We start from the raw sequence: 21,404 nt of genomic DNA on the forward strand, positions 1-21,404 counted from the left end.
AACTCAAGGGGACAGGGGGACCGCAAGGCCCCGCCCACTGCCACCTGGCACGTCCTGTTTTTCACAGTCCAGTCTTTTTAGTCTCAGTGCACAGCTACTGCCATGCTGAATATCCCCCGGACGAGAGCTCACTTCTTGTCTCCTTTTAAACAGACTTATTTGTGAGCTCAAACACCAGTATTGAGAGAGCGAACAACTTTGCAACTGCAAATGGGAAAAATCAGAATCAGCTAACTAAATAAGACTAAACAGAAAGTTATCACAAAAACACTGATAACGTGGTGGGGGAGGGCACACGCTCAGGGGTGGGGCGCACGCTCAGCATGCACGCGGTCCTGGGTTCCAACCCCAGTGCCTCTGTCAAAAATAAATAAATAAATACACCTAACTGCCCCCCACCCTCACCAAAAAAAAAAAACAAAAACCCACTGAAAACAGGTGAAACAACTGCATTCTGCCCAGATCCTACTGAAGTCTACCAGACACTCAAGGAAAATAAAGAAACAAATACCATCAAAATCAGACAAACTCATTCAGAAAATAGAGTGAGGGAACTTTTTAAATCCATATTATGAGGCCTATTATTCTGACAGCAAAATTAGATGAAGACATTACAAGGAAACAACAGACCAAGAACCCTCATGAACACAGATGCAAAATTCCTTAACAAAATTTGAGCAAATCAGTTCCAGCAACGTATGAAAATGACGACATATTATTACCAAGTGGGGTTCACTCCAAGAATGCAAGGTTGGTTTAACACCTGAAAATTATTCAGTGAAACCCCTCATGCAAGCAGAAGAAAGGAGACAATAAAGATCCTCTCCAATGATGCAGTAAAAGCTTTTGACAAAACTCAGCATCCAATTATGATAAAAACTCCAAACCAATTACAGACAGAATAAAACTTCCTCCATTCGATAAAGGGCAGCCATGTAAAACTTAGAGCACACAAAGGCCTCAGTGGTGGGACGGGGAATTTTTCCCCCGATGCGAGGTACAAGGTGAAGATGGCTACTCTCCACATCCGTTCTGGTCCTAGCCAGAGCAGACGGGAAGGAACAGACAACAGAGGAGTGCAGGTTGGAAAGGAAGAAGTGAAGCTTCTATTCTCAGGCAATGTGAATTTCTACCTAGATAATCTCAAGGAATTAAAAAGAGAAAAGCAACTAGAATGAGACCGAGCTGGGTCTCGGGATAAATCTCAGTATTGAACATTGTTGTATTTCTCTGTATAAGCATCAAGCAATTGGAAATTGAAGAAAAAACTTAAACATCACCTACAGTTGAATCTTAAAATGCTTACAGAAACACCTAATAAAATGTGTTCTAGACCTGACAATGAAAACTACAAAGCATTACTGGGAGAAGTTATACACAGACCTAAGTGAAAAAAAGAGGCAGACTATGTTTATGGATAGAAAAGTCAAGACAGTAAGAGGGCACCTCTTCCCAAATTGGTTCATGGATTCAACCCACTCCCAGTCAAGGACAAGTAGGTTGTTTTTGAAGAAACTGACAGGACAATTCTAAAACTTATCTGGAAATCTGGAAATACAAAGGACCTGTAATAGCCAAAATAACTTTGGAGAAGCAGAACAAACTTAGAACATGGAATTCAAGGCACAGTAATCAAAGCGGCATGCCGATCACGCGGAGACAGGCATCTAGGTCGAAGGGAAGGACTCGGGAAGAGACCCTCACGTAAGCAGCCAATTCATGTCCAACAAGGCACCATTTCAGGGGGGAGAACAGTCTTTCCAGCAAATACTGCTGACACAAACTGCACATCCACATAAAAAAATATGAATCTCAACCTTTATTCCAGACCATACATGAAAATTACCTTGAAATGGGCCACAGATCTAAATATAAAAGCTAAATTTATAAAACTTCTGGATGAAAACATAAGCAAAATTATTCACGACCTTGGGATGGACAAATAGTTCTTGGAGAAGACACAAAAAAGCATGAATCGTAACAAAAATTGATAAGTTAAATATCATAAACTTCTATCCTTTAAAAGACATTATTAAGAAAATGAAAAAGCAAGCCAAGCTGGGAGGAAAATATTCACAAAACACATATCTCATAAAGGACTTGTGTCCAGGCTACATTGAAAAGCTCTCGGAACTCAACAATAAAAAGAAAAACACTCCAATAAAAAATGAGTGAAAGATTGAAGTAGACGCTTCATCAAAGATTGCAGATAGTCCCATGAAAAGATGCTCAAAATCATTAGTCCCTAGGAAAATAAAATTTAAAACCACAGGACGTACCCCGTCCCTTACCTATTAGAATTTCTAAAAACAAGTTTAAAAGGGCTGACAATACCAAGTGCTGGTGAGGACTAGGGTGGGGCGATGAGGCTCCTGGGTGAACACATGAGGGGCACCCTGTTCCAGGGTCACACAGCCCAGGCCCCCACCCTCGGGCTCCCCACTCGGTTCACCCCCTCACAGCCCGCACACCTGGCATTCGGGAACCTTGCTGGTCGGACACGAGAGGCAGCCCCACTGGGAACACGTCCGCAGCTGCTCACAAAGTCCAGCCCACATTTACCCAAGACCCAGCCAGTCCACACCCAGGAATTCACCAGAAGATGAGAAGATGACAATGACATGTGCACAAAGACGGGTACATGAATGTTCACGGCAGCTTAGCTCATCATGGCCCCAAACCAGAGCTAAGCCGCCACCACAGACGAGGCGCCGTCCACCCACACGACGGACCACTGCTGACCCCGAGGAGGGACACGGCTCCAACACACAAAACTACACCGAGGGAACGGACGCCGTGAACGAAGCTGGGTGCACAAGAAGTGCACACTGGAGGGTCCCATTTATATGAAGATCTGGGAAAGACGTGTCTGATCTGTTTAGAGAAAGGAGGTGAGATGGGGCGGCTGACAGGGCTGATGGAAGCCATTGATCTCAATTATGATGTTAGCTACAGGTGTGTATAAATTTGTCCAAACTCAACACATAACATTCAAATGATGAAAAGTTACCTAAAAAACAAAAGAAAATTAGAATTTAAAAGGGCTCAGGACCATCTTCGGGTGGTTCCCACTGGCCAACGATGGAAGAATGTGAGAGTCAAAAACGTAATGACAGCAATAGATTCAAGCTACAAACGTGGGCACAAGCCTTGCATCATAACAACACTAAAACAGGTGTGTGGCTTTCTGGAGGTTGCTGGTTCATCAGAATGAATGCTTCATCTCCCCTCCCTGCCTTACTTCCCAAACACCGTCTTTTTGTATCAGGAAAGCCCTTCCCTACAAAGAACCACCCCTAAGAAACGTGGAGAGAGTGGCAGACTCAGACGTCAGCCCCAGCGCAGCCTTGGCCCCGGGCAGAAGGCAAGTCGGGGCTTTACCGTGGACGATGTGGCTCCAACATCCCAACCCACCGGGCAATCCAGATGGAGACTTGCTTTAAGTGCTTGGGTGGCAGCGGTGGGATGGGTGTGGGAGGGAGGCATTGGTGAAGCAAAATTGCAAAACTGCTCTGGCTGGGGGTGGAGTGTTCACTAATATTATTTGTTTTACTTTGAAAAAAGGGAGGGAAATCACTTCCATGGGTCTGAGAGCCACCATGTCTTTCTTTACACATTTCGACAGGAACTCTACTCTAGTGGCCAGTGGATCAGAAAGAAGAGGCACCCTTTGACAAAACAGAGCCCGAATGGTAGAGAGTCAACTTGACCAAAACTGGGACGGAGCATGTTAATATTTACATAGTTACATCAGAACTATGCAGTTCGGTGTTGCAACAGCTTTGCCTATTAGGGATTGGGAAGGCAAGACTTAAAGGTTACTGAATAGCAGACAAAATGATGTATTATTCTTAGGTCATTGGGAGAAAGTATAGATATGCTTAAATATTTTTGGAATTTCACCTACTCACTCTCACACTGGCCTGCGGCCAGCTTGCAGCAGGCAAGCCAGCACCACGGTCTCGCAGCCAGACTCCGAGGGCCGTGCGGCGTCTTTTTCTCAAGGGTGGTTTCATTTCTCTGCTGACAATGTCATTCTGAGCGTTAGGCACCTTTGCCCATCCAATGGCCATAATCAGTCATTTTGAAATTTCCAGCCCGTGATGTGGCTTTGGCTGCATCAGCTTCATTTCTAGTTCTCGTCTGACTTTGGACAAATCTCTTAAATTTTCTGAGTTTGCCCTTTTAAAAAATCTTTGGAATACGGTTCACCTCTTGGAGGGTTCTGACGTGGAAGCGGGTCCCAGTGAGGATGAGACTTGGCACAGACCCGTGTGTGGCACACGGCACATGGACGGAGGAGGGGACATGACTCCTTACCACAAGGCTTTTCCAGAACCTCCAATGGTGAACCCCCGTGTCTGGGGTCCAAGAAAGGCCACACCAAGCTCTGACCCAGGCTGAGACCACATGGTTGCCATGGAAGACAGACCTGGCCCCTGTCACCCTGGACAAGACCGCCCTCCCCACTGGAGCCCATGAGACCCTGCAGAGCATCCATCCTCCTGCTCCACTGCTCCATGCCTTCTGCCTGCCAGGAGCCAAGCAGAGAGGGCACATGGGAACCATCCATCCTCGCCCGTGGGGTCCTCCCGGACCCGCGGTGACTCAGGCTCTCTGGTGGGTCAGACGCCGCCAGCACGGCCAGCCCGGCTGAGCGCTCAGTGGACGCTGGGTGACGCCTCCCCCTGAACTGGCTCCTGCCTCCACTCTGCCGCCAGATCTGGGGCTCGGGCTTGGGGATGCCCAGCCTCCAGCCCCTGCTCCTGCCACTGATGAGCATCCAGGTGACACAAATAACTAACATCCAACCGCCTCCTCCAGCTGCCTGTGGTTCTGGGGAGCCCCTGGGCTTCCTGTCCCAGCACTGCAGCTCATAATGCCTCCAGAAAGGGCCGGTGACATCACCCTGAGAAAGGGAAACAAAGCTCAGAGGCACAGATTAATTCATCATCTGCTGTTCCTGTGACCAGCACAAGGCAGGAGGAAGAGGCCTCAACCGCCTCCACGAACCCCAGAGAGAGTGCGTGTCTGGAGGCACCACCGAGAAAGGGACGTGTCCCCCATACCCTCGAAGGTTGCTCACGGCCTCAGAAACAGTCAGGGCCAACCCAGCACTCTCTGGAGGAAGGGGGGGCAGATGCCCCCTCGACCCATGGGGAGCCAGCTTGGCTGGGGGCTCCCTCCAGAACCCCGTGCAGACATTGGGGGCTTCTCAGCTCTGTCGGCCCCAGATCCAGGCCCCCCATCACTGGGCGCAGCCTCCCCAGAAGGGACTGCTTCCCAAACTGCAAGCGACTTGGTCAGGACAGGCAAACCCACGCTGGGCTCTCCAAGCCGGGCTGCACTTTGGCAAATCCTAGTCCCACTGCTCCTCCCGTCCCCTCACAAGCAGTGTCAGAACAAGCTGCAGGCATCCAAGTGCCTTTACTCACCCCCAGCTACCCTGACATTTCCCAGTTAACAAGGGCCAGGGTCTGGGGGAGTCGGGCAAAGCCTCCTTTCAAAGCGCTCCCCACCTCTGGGGAGATGCGGGGAACAGAACATTCACAGCAGCTTCCAGGCCTGTGGGCCGGCCAGCATCTCTCCTGGAGGCGGAGGCCAGGGGACAGCTTCCCACACCTGCGTCCCCATCTCCGCGCCTCCACCCGCAGTGGAACTCACACCCGAGCCTCTGCCTTGGCCACGGCCTTATTCATCTCTGCACACATGGAGGGAGAGGCTCTGCTAATAACATGGGTTTTTGGTTGCTTTGGCTTGGAAGGGGCACCGGGGACCAGGAAAGATACTGTCACTCCCAGCAGCCCCAGAGAAGGGTCCTCGTTACACTTAATAGCGATAAATGCACTGTGGGGCCCACCCACACGCCAGGGTTCTGGGCCAAGGGCGCTGCTTCTGAAGGAGGAGCCTGAGAGGGATGAGGGGAGGAACACAGGAGATGGGGCGGTGAGTTTTAAGCAGATTTCAGCCACGCCAAGAGCTGCCATGGCCAGAGCCCGCCCGCGGCCCACAAGCCCGACGCACATATGCCTCTGCAAAGCCCTGCTTCCGCCGCTCTCTTCCTTCACTCTCAGGACAACCCAAGGACTGGAGAAACGTCATTACCATTAAACCTGCCAAGATGCTGATGTGGAGAAGGTCCCCCCTTCAGCTCCGCCCTCACCGTCTTGTCTCTCAGAGATGCTGCCAGCTTGGGGTCCTCAGGGGAGTGACCACGGAGCCAGGGACTCTGGTCCACAGAAGTGCAGGTGCATCACCCAGCAGAGGGCAGCGGCGGGGCAGCGGGGCAGCGGGGCAGCCCAGCAGGTCTGTAACTTCGCCCACGCTCCTCGCCTGCCTGTATGAGTCTCTGAAACCTCCCTCGAAACACGGGCAGTGTCTCCCTGGCTCCCTCACTAGCTAATGAGTTAAATAAAACCTCTGACATGTGGGCATGTTGAATTGGTTACAGTCCAGAGTTTATCTTCTTTTTAAGATGGTCCTTTCCCACCAGGGTCTGACTGCCAGGAAGAGGCCGGGCATGGACCCAAGCCCAGAACAGCCCCCTCAGTCCAGAAGAAAAGGAAAATGAACCTGTCTGGTGCGTGGGTATCGAGCAGATCAGCTGCGTCCACTTACTGCTCACTCTCCAGACGGGGAGGTGCACGCTCGGCTCACACAGGGATTCAGCAGAGAGTCAGCCCAGCAGGGGCTCTGCTCCTATACCCGTTATCGGCCACACAGCAGGCCCTCTGCCCTGAATGCCCGACACAGGGCTTCCTTGCTGTCCGTTCCTAAGGCGCTGACACGAGGCCCCTGCCCAAAGGCCTTCCCCACTCTGGGCCGTGCTGCGAAGGGCCCTGGAACAAAGCCCAAAGGCTCCAAAGCCCTGTCCAGGATCCCAGAGAGGCCCCACCTGGAAGAAACCACCTTCAAAAGCTCTAAGGAGGCTTTCTAACGTAGAGATGGAGGCAGGGCCAGCCAGCTGCTAAAAGGGCGCTGAGTGTGCACCACTGATGGGAACACCCACTAACATCACAAAACCTACACAGCCTTCCAAACGCTCCCCCTTCCAGGCCATGTGACAACTTAGTAAGTGACTGATCTGTCACTGAGGCTCAGGGTCACTGGTCCGCCTCGAGCTGGGCAGGGTCAAGACCTTCCCGGGGAAGTCCCATCTTCCGGCGTCTGGGAACAAACTTGGAGCCCTGGTCTGATCAGCCCAAGCCTCAGAGGCCCCGTGCTCCCCAGAGACCCTTCATGACTCAGACACTGATGGTAAGGTCTTAGTCACTTCTCCAAGTTAGAGATGAAAGGGACAAAAGAAGAATTCACGGTGCCTTTTCTTTGGTTTCACCCCTTTTTTAAACGTTCGATTTTTAAATAATGATTAATTCATAAGAAATTGAAAAGAAATGTGCAGGAGGGGCCTGAACACCCTTTCCCCGCTCCTGTCCCCTCGCATACACACCCTGCACAGACGTGGGCAGCGCCAGCACCGCAAAACCAGGGGGTCCGCATGGGTGCAGCCAGATTCCACCAGCTCAACAAGCACACATGTGCTCGTGTGTGCACATGTGTGTGCGCGCATGTGTGTACGTGTGCGCTCATGTGTGTGCACACGTGTGCTCGTGTGTGATCTGCTCTCTGCTCAGAGTTCATTTCTTTTTACTGTGAGCAGTTTTCCACGGTGGTGAAAGACGTCAGAGTGGCTTCCAGATCGGGGCTGTTAGAAATACAGCTGCTGTGAAGATTCGTGTACCATCCTCGTGTGAAGACTGGTCTTCGATTCTCTGGGATAAACGCCCTCAGAGTGACGCTGCTGGCGGCACGTTAAGTTTCTGAAGAAAGCACCAAACTTTCTCCAACGGCTGCACCGTGTTGCGCCCCGCCAGCTACAGATGAGACCCCGTTTTGTGGCATCCTCCCAGCGCTTGCGGTGATCACTGGGTTTTTGTTTGTTTGTTTGTTTATTGTAGCCACCTTGGCGGGTGTGTGGTGGGGTCCCATTGTGGCTTTAATTTGCATTTCTCTAACAACAGATGATTCTGTGCTTTTTTCACGTTGATCTGCCACCCGTGTCCCCCCTCTGGTGAAGTGTGGGTCCACGTCCTTCGCCCATTTTCTAATCGGGTGTTTCTTACTGTTGAGTTTTATGCCTCCTCTATATGTTCTAGGCCCCAGTCCTCGTCCAGATCTGTGGTTTGCAAATAGCTTCTCCCAGCCTGGATCATGTCTGTCCACAGTCTTCACAGCATCTGACAGTGAGCTGAAGCTTTTCACTCTGATCAAGTCCCCTTTATGCCATCCAGACACTTACGATGACCCTTCGAGGGCTGTGCCTCGAGGGTCAAGTCTGCACGCTCCTCACCTGGCCTAGATCCTGAAGATTTTCTCCTGATTCTTTTTCTAAAGTTTTGTCGTTTTCCATTTTCCATTCGGGTCCACTTTTGCTTACTCTGAGGAGCAGAGAGGCGGGACATCCAGCTGCAGCAGCTCTTGAACACACTGTGGCCCCCCCAGGAGTGGCCCCTGCACCTTGATTACTGATCAGTTGTGCACGTCTGTGCAGGTCTGTTTCTGGGCCTCCTGGTCTGTCCTGTCTTCCATTGTCTCTTCCCCGCTGACACCTCCGTCCTGACCCCTGCAGCTCTGCAGGTAAGCACCAGCATCACGCAGAGTGATTCTTCCCCTTAAAAAAACCTAGGTTCTTTGCCTTTGCGTATAAATTTAAACTAAATTTGTCAATGTCTACAGAAATACATGCTGGGTTTTTATTTTCTCTTTTTTAAAAATAAGCATTTCCTATGATCCACATTCACGTGGGCAAATCCCTGGCCCTCAGTGTCTCAAAAGCTTCCCAAAGGTCCTGGTAGATGTGACCTCAGTGTCCTTGGCCTCCAGTGCTTACCACGTAGTAAGTGGCCTCCAGGGTGGCCCTCCTTTGGACTAGCGTCCCTGCCCCTCACGCTGGCCCCTTCCCACAGCACATTCTCAAACACAGGAAAAGCCTCTCCCAGCAGGGTAGCTGGTCCTGGGGGCTGCACGTGGCAGGCATGGGGAGGAAACATCTTGGAAGAGTGGCCGCACACCTGGGCTGCAGCAGCCCCTGACCAGCCCCACCTGGCCACGCCCAGAGAGGAGGGTGAGGCAGGGCCCAAGAACCCGCGTCTCCCGGGAGACACTGCTGCAGCTGGTGGCCGGGGGACCCCACTTTGAGATCCTCTGCATATACCATAGGCTGCTTTGCACTTTTAAGTAAGAACTGTACTCTTAATAGTATTGAAGGGAAAGGTGGAGTGAGGAAAATGCTCTTTTGCAAAGAGAACCTAATTCTAATGCGACCTGTGTCAGAACCAGCTGGGGACACCGGTGACTCCTGGAGCAGCCTCTCCCAGAACCGAGGGCGAGGGCTCCAGGGGGCACCATGAGCCAGGGTGGGGGCTCTCCCGAGTGGACCCCAGACCAGCACTGTCGGCACCACTGGGAACGTAAGGAAATGCAGGTTCCCGGGCCGGCCCAGGCCTGCTGAATCAGGCACCTAGCACTGTCCTCCGCCAGCCCTCTAGGGGGTCTGATGTGCTGGAGCTGAGAGGGTCGCCATGGGTGATTCCAGACGGGGCTGGACTTGGACATCCTCGGAAAGCCACTCCCCACCGTCAACTGTCAGTGCCCCGTATGGGTTCTCCCTCAGAGGGCTTGCGTTTCATAGATGAGCAGTGAGGACGAAGCGGGACTGTCAACAGGGGACTTAGGCTTTGCGCTGTGTGGGCCAGGGACACTGCTTTACTGCCCCACGTGGGCGGCCACCTCTCGGGTCACGTGTTCACCTGCACCAGGTGTCTGTGGATAAGATGTGAACTACCGGATGCACCCCTGTCCTGGGGGGAGGGATGTGGGCACAACACCCACGCCAGCCAACGTCAGCGGCCTTGTCCTGGCCGGGTCCCCGGGACACACGTGGAGACAGAGGTGTGAGCTTCCTTAGAGATGCTCACAGGGGCACATTCTCAAGTGAGCGAGGCACGTGGGGCAGGGAGGCCTCAGTATCCCGGGCTCTGGAGTGCGGACACGGCTGTCCTGAGCGAGGCGACAGGTCAGTGAAGCCGGGGTTTTCATGGGGACGTGGGCTGAGAGGTCTCGGGCTGCTCTCCCCTCTCCCCCACTGCACGGAGACCCTGCACACAGGGTCAGGTGTCCTGTCTTCAGGGAAGACTTCCCGAGAGTAGACACGTGGGTGCTGCGCTACCCAGACGGGCTTGGGCCCAGGGGTCGCCCTCTCTGGGAGGGGCGCCCAAGGGGCTCCCCGTGACTCGGAGACCCTGTGGCCGCGCTCCGGAGTACCCCCCTCCACACCACGCCAGGGCCCACGTCACAGCGAGGCCATGCGTTCAGCTGCTGAGGCCGCAACACAAAGCGCTGGGCGCCCGGGAAGAGGCACTGAGGCCCAGGCCAGAGCCGCGGCATTCAGGCCACCTCTGAATGAGTCCTCCAGCCCCACACCCAAACCCCTGACCCACAGAAACCCTGAGGTCAGCGGGGATTGTTGTCATTTAAAGACACAAAGTGGGGTGGGGCGTGATTTGATGTGCAGGTGAGGGAGGGTGACACAGCCGAGTCGCTTCAGAAATGGCTGTGACCCCTCTATGCCTTCCCCGGGCAGCAGGGGAGTCATTCAAGCAGATGAGGAGAAGCCTCAGGCCAGCCCTGCCTGCCGCCCACCCACTATGGCAGAGTCGACGATGAACCCGTGGTGGAGGCAGAGATGGTGGGTGACACCCCAGGATCACATCCTGGTCAACCCAGAAAGGGACAGCCTGACTGTGTACTCCCCTCTCTGGCCACGTCTGCTCTCTGGGTCACTCCTTAAGGGAACACCTGACCTAGAGAGATGAATTAGGCAGGAGGTCGCAGGCCAATAAAGGAGATGAATGAACACAGTACATTGAGAGAAGACGCAGAACCCCACAGCGGGTGTCCAGGCACCTGACTCCCCCATGAAGGCAAGCGGGGCCCTTTCTCCCCAGACAAGTCTGGGGAGTTGACTGTACTCGCTCCCCACCCCCCGCAATGGAGGAAAATTCCTTGGGCGCCATCTGCCAAGGACCGGCTGCTAATTACGGGGGTGTGGAGGGTGGCAGGAAAGGACGAAGGGGCGGGTTTGTCATTCCTCTGCGATGCGCTGGCTTCAGAGGTGGGGGTAGGGGTGGGAGGCTGGCGCCACTCCACGCCGCTCCTCCGTGGGGACCCATCGGCCAGGGAGGAAGCGCATTGTGCTGGCCCAAATGCTGGTGGATGTGGCCAGGCAAGAGATTCTGGTTATTAAATCCTCGATTACTCAGAGGTGGCTGACCTGGGAGCTGCTTTCCTCATGGCCTCCCTGAAATCAGCCTGCTGGGCCTGGGCCCAAGCCCCGCCTGCCTGAAACTTGGCCTGGTCAGCGCTCAGCCAGGCCTGAGGACGTGTCCTTCCGTCCACACATGGCTGGTGTGAGTACTTGCCTCCCGAGTGTGCCGGGCCCTGGTGCCAGGATCCAGTGACTTCTCCCCGGCAACCACCACACAGCGTGCTCCTGTCACCCCGCCCCCAGCCCACGGCAGACACCATCAGTCAATCACTGAAATCCTGGCTAGGGCTTCGGACTCCTTCAGGCCCCTGACCCTCTGTCTGTCTGAAATGACACATACTTACTTCAAATACACACCTCATCTGCTGTTTTAAAAACGTTCCCCAGGATCCCCTGGAAATGCCTTTTGTACTTGCAACGGTCAAAACCCCTCCTTCTGTCCAAGTGGTGTGCCCCCCGGCGGGAAACCACCCTGGCCCCCTCCCGTCAATGCGGAAGCAGAATGACCGGGGCTGAAGGCCGCCGGGGTCCGCAGCCTCTGGGCTTATTCGAAGGATTTTTTAACGAGAGAGAGGCTGGGGCTACGGGGCTGGGGGTGGGGTGGCTGCTAAGGGGAAGGGGCTTCCGTGTGGGGTGATGAGATGTGCAAAGCCAACAGCACGAGGGCGGCACCCACATGCAAATGGACTAAAACTGTGCAAATGCCCCCTTTAAATGAGCGAACTGTCCAGTCTGTGAGTTACACCCCAGGAAACCAGTTTTGTTTTTTAAAGAGAGCATCTGGGAGGCAGACGGAGCGTCCCGGGCACAGGCTCAGGGCTTCCGGGCAGGCGGCCCTGGCAAGCGTCTCAGCCGCCCTGGGGTCCAGCGTCTGTGTCCATAACAGGAGGTCAAGAGTGCTCTCGTGAGGATGGACACAGGGACGGTCTGGCGGGCAGGAGACACAGCAGTTGGTCCCTCAGGAACAGGCCTGAGTCCCGGAGCTCAGAGCTGTGCCGCCCACCCCCAGAGCCCCTCTGCCTCCTGAGGGTGGTGCCCACCCCTCGACACCAGACCGAGGGGGTGAGTCCACAGCTCCCCTGGGGTGAGGGCATGTCCCCCACACCCCCATCCACAAGGGCCCACCTGGCGTGCGTAGTGGGGGCCTTGGGGAGGAGGACCAGCTCCCCAGACCAGGTGGAGGGCGCCCAGCATTTAAGTTCTCAAGCTGGGCCCAGAGGGGAAGGCAGAGGCGACACCAGCAGCCTCGACAGGGAAGAACTCGGGCCCCTTGCGGGGAGAACAGAGTTGGATTTGCATCTGACTCGGAGGGGCCACTGCCTCCTCCTGTCACCACCCGAGGAAGGGAGAGGCCCGGCCGAGGGGAGGGGAGGCCGCCCAAACTGGCAGCCCCAGAGGCTCCGAGGGGACACATTTAGCACCTGAAGTCCACCTGTGCTTGGGGTTGAAGACTTGCTGACTTTAGAGATGGAACCACAGGACCACACCAGCCCTGCCGGCTTCCAGGGCCTCTGCACACTTGCAAACCAGGCCAGCGTCCCCAGAAATCAGAGCCGTGAAAGAAGACTCGTCACTGGGGCCTGGCAAGTTCCCCTCTTGGGGTCACGTTCACAGCCACAGCGCACGTCGCGGGACACGAAACCCAAGGGGCAGAATCCCAACAGACGAAGTGGCAACAAACACACCCGGCTCCCAGCCGCAAGCGCAGGGGGAACAAGCAGCCGTGCTTCGGGCGTCTCTTCAGCCTACGCAGAGCCCCGGGTCCAGAAAGACTCTCTCCTCGGATGAGATGCCAGGAAGATGCAGGGGTCGACCAACAGCTGGTATTTCCGAGTCTGGACGGCTGCCCGCTGGCGGGGACAAATCTGCAGGAGCCCTGGGTGGTCAGGGAGCCCCGTTCTCACCCATGCTCGGTGGGGCAGGAAGCCCTGCCAGCGTTTTCCACAAGCACGGAGCCACCCCCGCCCTCTCTCGGTCACAGCTCAGGACGCGGGAGGCCTGTGGGTTCAGCAGCACAGGGCGACATCTCCCTGAGGTTTCACCTCACGTCAGATTTTTGCACAAAGCGAATGGACACGGGGAGAAACGTGAGGTCTGAAGCCGGCCTCCAGGGAGCTGCATCTGTCTCTGTGCCCGCTCTGCCCCTCGAGCCCCTGCAGAGTTCCCGCTGGCACTCCAGGGCCCTCCTCTGAAACAGGGCTGAGTCGACGCAGGGCCGTGCGGAAGCACATATGGTGCGTGGGAGACGGGCCAAGAATCCCTTCCTAGTGACTCGCTTTTCCATCTACTTCCCTCTAGGTCACAGCGGTGCTGATTTTATAATCATCCTGGGTTCTCTGAATTACCTAACACAGTAGATGGCAGATAAATACCTAACCCCATTAACTGCTGGATTTTAAACACACTCATCACGCTTTCCAACTGTCAGAGCCCCCCAGCCAGCCCTGACTTTCTGGCCGGCAGGGCTACTTTGACAGTACTCGGGTACAGCGGGTCATAACTAGTAAAGGGGTAAAGGGCTTCAGCGCAAAATGCGGGACTGACTGTCAGAGCCCGCGGCTGACAATACTGCCCTCACTGGGTGCGCGTCCCTGCTCAAGGCCCTTAACCTCTCTGAGCCTCAGTTTTCTGATCTGAAAAAGGCAGTTGCAAAATCAAATGAGAGGAGAGGAGACTAAAAGCACAGCACACCGGGTGCGGGGCGCCGGGACGCTGTGTCACATCACTGTCACTGTCCCTGCTCTGCCTGCAGCTGGGCCTCCAAAGCTCACCCTCCTCTTCCCTTTACCATGGAAGACCTGGGCTTTTGTATTTTAATTGAAACAAAAACAAAAAACCTGTCAAGCAGCCAGCCTTCAAAGCTCTGAAGACCCACCCCAGAAGCACCTGCGGCAGAGTGAGGGCGGGGCAGGGGGGCGTCTGCCCGCGTGGAGGAGCCTCCCGGGAGGTCCGCGAAGTCTGCGCCGGAAACCGCGACTGTCACTTTCGCTGGTTCCCGACTGGATAATGGGAAACAGACACACCAAGAAGCACCAGGAGGAGACCTGCCTTCAGACTCGCTCACATGAAACCACCGTAGTGCTTACTTAAATAAGGCCCCCATTCCTTCCCCGGTGGGTCGGGGACCCAGCCCCGCCTCCGGGCTTGGTCAGAAAAGCCGCCCCAAGATGCACATTGCACAAAACAGGAGCTGCGCAGTCTGTCCCGGGCACATCGGAGCCTGGGTGCCGAGAGGGAAGACAGTGGCCACAGACACGTCGCAGGAAAAAAAGAAAGATTCGGGCAGCGCTGAGAAGGCCCCGAGGAAGGAGGAAGCCCCTGAGCGCGCCATCAGCTCAGAGACCACAGACCGATGGCCGCCCACCGAGCCAGCCTGCTCTGGGCGCCTGCTGCCCGTCCAGCACTTGGCATCTCCCCCAGGAAAGCAGGATGCCTTGCTGTTGCCTAAAGATGCCTCCAGACCGCGCTTGCTGCTGACTTGTGGCGAGCCTGAACGCGCTGGCAGTCCTCAGGAGACACGGACCGCCCTAGCTGCACCAACCAAACTCCTGACGGAAGCACTTCGCTCCTGACCCCCGACGGCGCGGCGCGGGGAGCCTGCACTTACCCGGCGGCGGCCGCGGCGTGTCTGCGCGGGTCCTGCCCCGCGGCGCGGCCTCCCCGCCTCCGCGGCCCGGGTGCCTGCGGAGAGCGGGGCGGCCGGCGTGGCCTCTCCCGCCGCCTCGCTCTCGCTCTCGCTGCAAGTCTCGAGTTCCGGCGGGCTGGGAGTCCCTCTCCCCTTCGCGCGCACTTAACCCTGCTCTTGCCTGGTTCAGGCGGGTCGGAATGAAACCGCCTGGAGCTGGGAGGCCCGGAGCGCGCCGGCCCCGCCTGGCTACCCTGCGGCTGCTCCTCCGGAGTAAACGGCAGGCACGCGTGTGGGGGGCGCCGAGGCGGCTCCAGGGCAGGGCCGGGTCCCCAGGCGGCGAGGGGCGCACCTGCCGCAGGGGCCTGGGGACACGCCCTCGGGGGTTACCAGCCGCAGGGGTCCCTGCCGGCTCCCGCTGGGGGCTTCCTTCACAGAGGGCGGCAGCGCGCGCCCGTCCCCAGCGCGCGGGGCCCGGCGGCCCCTCCGTCGGGTGTCGAGGGCTCCCACCCACCCGCGACCGCGGGCCCCGGACCTGCCCCTCTCCTCAGAGCCACCCCCTCCCCACAGCGGCCCGCCCGGCCACTCACCTCACGTCCGCCTCTCGTGAGCGGCCGGGGAAGCGGGGTTGAGCGCTCAGCCCGCCTTCACCCCCTTCACCCCTGAAGCGGCTCCCGAGACCCCGCCCCGCGCCGCCTGGGGATTCCATGGCGGACGCAGGAACAGGCGACAGCAGCGTCCCACTCAGGGCCGGCGGCCTGGGGCACCCGCCAGCCGAGAGGCCCCGGGCTCGCTCCCGCACGCACGACACGCGCGCTCACTCATGCTCACGCACGCACGCATGACACGCACACTCACTCATGCCCACGCATGACACGCACGCACGACACGCGCGCTCACGCACGCATGCTCACTCACACGCACCCACGTCCTTATCCCGTCTGACCGTGTGGACCTTGGGAGGCCATCTCGGTGCGCTCCCTGATCACACAAGGGTCACAGGACCCTCCCGACCTGTCCCCGGGCCTCAGGAATCCTCTCTCAGGAAGACCCCTTCAGGAGCACCCTCTTAGCCATTAGATGGGGAGGCTGAAAAGACGCACCCCCAAGCTTGGTTCTGATTCCTACTTCCAGAACTCGGCTGACACCCGAGAGCTCCAGTCCCAAGTGGAGGAAAGGGGTGGCACCCCCTCAGCACCCACACCACGTGGCCGCGAGAGGCAGTAGGGTGCAGGGGTCAGACCCTGACTGCGGAGCCAGCTGGCTGGGTTCAAATGTGACTCCACCACTCACTGGCTGTGCTGCTTCAGGCAAGTTGCTTAACCTCTCTGAGCTTCAGTGTACACATCAAGAAAACTCAAGACGATACTAGTACTTCTCTGGTGGGAATGAGGTTCAGGATTAAGTGACTTTTAACACACGTAACATTCTCGGAAGCACCATTACTGGAGCTCAAAGGAGAGATACCGTAGTACCCTGGCCCTGTCGCTGGGCTCTCTAGGAAGCCCCGGAGTTCAAGCACTGAGAGGGCCCCAGGCACTCACTCTTGTGATGGTGCTGACCGTCCATCTGCTGACGTGTATCCGCAGCCCTGAAAACGCTGTGAACCTTCGCTGCTGTCACTCCGTGGGAGCTCCTTTACGAAGAAACCTCGGATCCGGGAAACATGTTCCAAGGATGCTAACCAACTGGAAACAAAAGGCCCCCAGATGGAGGGCTGGTAACCTAGGAAACCCCGTGACATGGGCCAGCACACGGCTCACGGACTGATGCCTGAGGGGCTTCTACCTCTGGGGGTTTACATCTGAATATAGCTTTGTAGATGTAATTTTAACAGATTTCATAGATATTAATATACATATTTAGAATTCTATCTAGAGTAGACAAAATCAGATCTCAAAGATGGAGGACCAATGCATTAAAATAAAACGTTTAGAATTTTAAAATTATGTTACCTAATGTCTAAGATGTTAAATCCTGAATGGCAGGGTAGGTGAGAGAAAAGAAGCAGAAAAAAACTGAAATCGCCCTAAACTTTAATGCTGGGAGTCCGGATGGCAGAATATAGGTGGTCTCTACCTTGTTCTTCCTACTTTTCCATATTTTTGATGTTTTCTACAATGAGCCGGACTGCTTTTATAATCAGGAAACAGACATTTGTAAAATAAAAAGCCAACTCTGGCCTCCTCTTGGTCTTCGGGCACCGACTCTGCCTTTGAAGTGTCACTCGTTGCTCCCACTCCCCCCTGCCGCCCCGACTTGTCACCCCAACTCCTGCTGCTGCAGGTCCTGCGTCCTGCCTCGCTAGATGCCAGTAGTGCCACCCCCCACCCCCCATCTGCGACAACCACCAGTGTCCCCTGGGGGGCAGAATCACCCCATTGAGAACCGCGGGGTCCTCCTAGGACCCACCCTTGGCCCTCTGTTCGCTGGTAAGGCTCAGGCATCCATGGCTCGGGGGAAAGTGACTCCACCAGCCCTGCTGTGAGCCAGGGAGGAAGCAGGGCAGGCTGGGGGCCCCTGCAGGCACTCAGGCAGTCCCAGGCTGGAGGCCTGGTCCCAGAGATAAAGCCACCTGTCCTGGGCCACTGAGGTCCACCTGCAGGGTCTGTGATGAACCCCAAAAACGACAAAACGGGCCTGATGGCAGCCACACCCACGGCACCGAGATCATCCTTGAAATGACGGGGCAGTTGGGGCTGGGCTCGGGGGTCCTGGAGCGGCCCCAGGCCTCCAGCCCGGCCACTGTGAGGTACTTGCTCAGGCAAACTGCACCCTGGGGCGGACAGAGAGAGCCTGGGACTCCTCGGAGAGGCTTCAACCCACACCCACTCGGCCTGGCCAGGAGCCAGAGCCCGTGTGTGGTCACACCCGGAGGTCATTGCAGGGAGCAGGGCCAGCACCGGAGTGGCAAGGGGGCCGAGCCCTTGGTTCACCTCCTCCTGACAGCCTGGCTGGGCCGGGCAGGGCTGGGAGGACCAGCCCCCTGGGCAGGCAAGTGCTGGGCAGGGGCAGCACGGGCCTCCTGGGTCCGTTTCCCAAGACAGGCGGGGCCGAGAGGGAAACAGGGTGGCCTGGAGAGGCCGTGTTTGTCCAGCAGGCCCAGCTCCGGGGTTTTAGGGCGGCCCAGGGCTTGGGCAAGGTATGGTGTATTTGGGGGTCAGGAGCCCACAGACCAAGGGACAGCACACAGGAAACAAGGTGACAGCCAGACACACTGCCCATGTTCCAGGCCCACATCCCTCATGCCTCCCGCCGGGCCCTTCGCCACCCAGCGCCTGTGAACCAGGGGGTTGGAGGCTAGATGGAGGAGAAAGCCAGGTTGTGAGGCTGACAGTTTACGTAACTTCGGGGGATTCTTTTCAAGAAAGACAGAACCACGGACCCCGGGCCCTGTGCAGCGGGGAGCGCTTGGCTCCTGCTCTGCTGGATGTTGCAGCGTCTCCTGTATCCAGGATGGCTGGCGGCGGCTCTGTTCTCCCAAGAGACAGCAAACCCGTAAATACATTCCACCAAACCCCAGTGCTACGTGTCCCCTGCCCGCTGCCCCTGGGCCGGGGTCCCAGATGCACCGGAGCCTCTGCAGGAGGGGAGGGATGATGGGGGTGCACAATGGTGGTCGTAACCCGATGCGGCGAAGACCCCACCCCGCAAACTTGACGGAGGTTCACCGCTGGCCATGGGAGTACACGATGAGGGCCCCTCCCTGGGCCTCAGGAGGGCTGGAGCTGGGCAGGCACCTCACCCGGGTCAGGCAGAGGCTCAGGCAGCACCCAACACCGCGTGGGCAGCAGGGCAGCAGGGCCGTCTGCGGCCAGTCCTGCCAGCTCTGCCAACCTGGGTTTCCAGCCAGGTTCCAAGGTGGCACCTGAGCAGCTGTGCCCTCCATGAACCCTAGACCACCGTCCAGCTGTGCAGGCGAGCCACTCTTCTTTCCTCCCTCAGCCTCCTCTGGGCATCACGGCCGATGAGGGAGCAGCTGACCTAGAGATCCAGCCTGGGCGTCCGGGTCCTCACGGAACAAACCCAGCAGTGGAGCGACACCATGACAATCACAGCCACAACCTGGCAGCCGCGATAACCACGATGACCCTCGCTGCCCTTGCATCTGACCTTTCACACTCTGGCTCCCCCTCTCCTCCCACACAACTGGGAGGAAGAGGAGGAGCCAAACCTGAGCTGGAAACACTCAGATCTGGGTTCTCTGGGCATATCCCACTCCTGACAGAGGCCGGCCCAGGGCCGCTACTCCCCCAGGCGCAGGGAGGGTGGGCGGGCGGAGCGCAGGCTCTGTGTGATCTGGCACTGTCTTAGAAAGTGGGTGGTGGGGCTGCAGGGTCTTTGATGCTGCCGGGGTGGGAACTAGAGCTTGACTCCGATCCGAATTTTACAGAAGAGGAAATGGCTGAGAGGAGGCAGGGTTCGCCCAGGGCCCCACTCAGCCTCCTGTCTCGTCCAGGCGCCTGGCACGCAGCCCTGACTGGGGGTCACCAGGGAACCTCAAGGCTGACGGACCACCCTGGGCCCAAGCGAGGGGCCAAGGGCTCTGCTCGAGGCGGCACACTGCATGCCTCTCCTCCTGGGGCCCGCGGTCACGCAGGAGCAGGCTGGATGCGGTCCCTCCTCCTGACAGACTGGGAAACGGAACTGGGCCATGGTGACCGCTCAGCGACTTCAGACGGCTGGGTTGAGTGGGACAGTGGGGACAAACCCTGATGAAACGAGAGTCAGCGGGGCCAGAGAGGGGACAAAGAGAAGGCCCGCCCAGGTGAGGAGGTGCGGCGCAGGCAGGCCAACGCCAGATCTTCTAAGTGTGGGGTTTTGGTAGGTGAGCGACAGCAGGGCCCAGAGCAGCTGAGGGCACTTCCAAGGGAGCAAAGGGGGCCCGGCCGACCATAGAGTCAAGCTGTGCGAGGAGGGAAGAGAGGGTGCCAGTGGGCTGTGTAGCTCCTGGGTGGGAAGGGGTCCCGGGCTCAGGATGTCGGGGTCCTGGGCCAAAAGCCAGGGGCCGCTGGAGCCAGGACAACAGGGCGCCTGGTGACCCGTCAACGTGGGACAGGCCTCCCTCAGGCCTTTCCTACACCCTGCGGGAACAGCTCACGGTTCTTTCCCATGAACATCGTGTGTATCTCTAATTGGATTTGTTTCTCGCTACTTCACATATTTTAAAGCTATTTGAATGAAGGCTTTTTAAAATTTCATTTTTAAGTGACTGCTGACGGCAGGCAGACATGAAATAACACTTCGTATGCTCGTTTTGACCCCAAACCTTGCTACTAAGCTCTCCACAATCCCGATAACTGATCTTTGGAAATTGTCTGGAATCCTCTAGAACACCATGGCATCGCCCCCTTCCACCCACAAAGCCGTCTGTCTCCTTCTCTCCCACAGCTCGGGAGGCCTCCGGCAGGACGCCGAGCCAAGCTCCCGGAGGCGCGTCCGGCCGGCAGCCGGCGGCACGCTTGGGCGGGGGCCCTTGATTAGGCTGAGGAAGCGCCCTGGTATTCCTAGTGTGCTGAGTCTTCGGGCTTTTGCTCTTGGCATTTTGAATGGAGGCTGAATTGTATCAAAGCTGGCTCTGCTTCTGCTGAGACGACCCTGCGACTCGCCCCTTAATCCCCCGCCATGATGAGTCACGTCGGTGACGTCCTCCGGTGAGACACTCCCGAGCGAACACACGTGGGCGCGTGGAAGCCGGAGCACTGACCGCGCTCGTGCTGGGAGCTTGCTTAGGGAGCGCAGCTACTGGATACGAAACAACATCTCAAGTGCGATGTGCAGTCAGCACCAGCAAGTCAGGCGGCCAGTGGTCTCCTATCTGTGCGCCGCCGGATCTGATTTGCTACCATTTTGTGCAGAATTTTTTTCCTCTGAGTAAGACTGTTCTGTCATTTTCTCTACTTATCTTTCTAGGTTTTGATGGCAAAGATACACTAGCCTCATAAAACGCACTGGGGAATGTTCCGTCTCTATTTTCTGGAAGAGTTTGTGAAAGAACGGAACGATTCCTTCCGTTTGGCAGAACATTCTTCATTTTGGGTGTTTTATTCTGCCCTGTTTTCCAGGTCACCAGTGGTCTCCTCAGCTCTGCCTAGCCTGCTACAACACCTATATACTGAATTCTTAATTTTGATGACGCTATTAAAGTTGTAGAATTACCATTTGGTACTTTTAAAGTTTCCAGGTCCCTGTCTAAATGCTCAGTGTTCCAGGCAGACTGAGCACCTGGGACGACCCGACCCCAGCGCTGCGAGGCCCGCTCCTGCTGTCTGCCGTCAGGCTGGTTTCGCCTGTGTTGCTTTCTCTCGTTTGCCTCATTATTTGTGACTGTGTGCTGGACAGTGTACGCACAAAACTGCCCATGGACCGAACTCCACATCATCCTTCCTCCCGTGAGCATCAGCATCTGCTCTGCCAGGGAGGCCCAGGGCGCAGCCATTCGTGGTGCCCCCC

At 56.7% G+C, this 21,404-nt stretch overlaps 1 protein-coding gene across 6 annotated transcripts in view; it reads right to left on the reverse strand.

The window, feature by feature from the left end:
* LOC123612202 (zinc finger protein 469) overlaps nucleotides 1-15,781 on the reverse strand; it is a 240,556-nt gene extending 224,775 nt beyond the window's left edge. For 4 of the 6 annotated variants that reach the window (XM_074349252.1, XM_074349254.1, XM_074349253.1 and 1 more), the window contains exon 1: nucleotides 14,934-15,781. The gene's annotated coding sequence lies outside the window, so the exon portion shown is untranslated. The remainder of the gene's footprint in view (nucleotides 1-14,933) is intronic. The other 2 variants (XM_074349255.1, XM_074349257.1) reach the window with 1 other exon arrangement.
* Nucleotides 15,782-21,404: the final 5,623 nt, after the last annotated feature.

The sequence above is a fragment of the Camelus bactrianus genome, chromosome 21 (assembly GCF_048773025.1).
Source record: "Camelus bactrianus isolate YW-2024 breed Bactrian camel chromosome 21, ASM4877302v1, whole genome shotgun sequence".
Taxonomy (NCBI): domain Eukaryota; kingdom Metazoa; phylum Chordata; class Mammalia; order Artiodactyla; family Camelidae; genus Camelus; species Camelus bactrianus.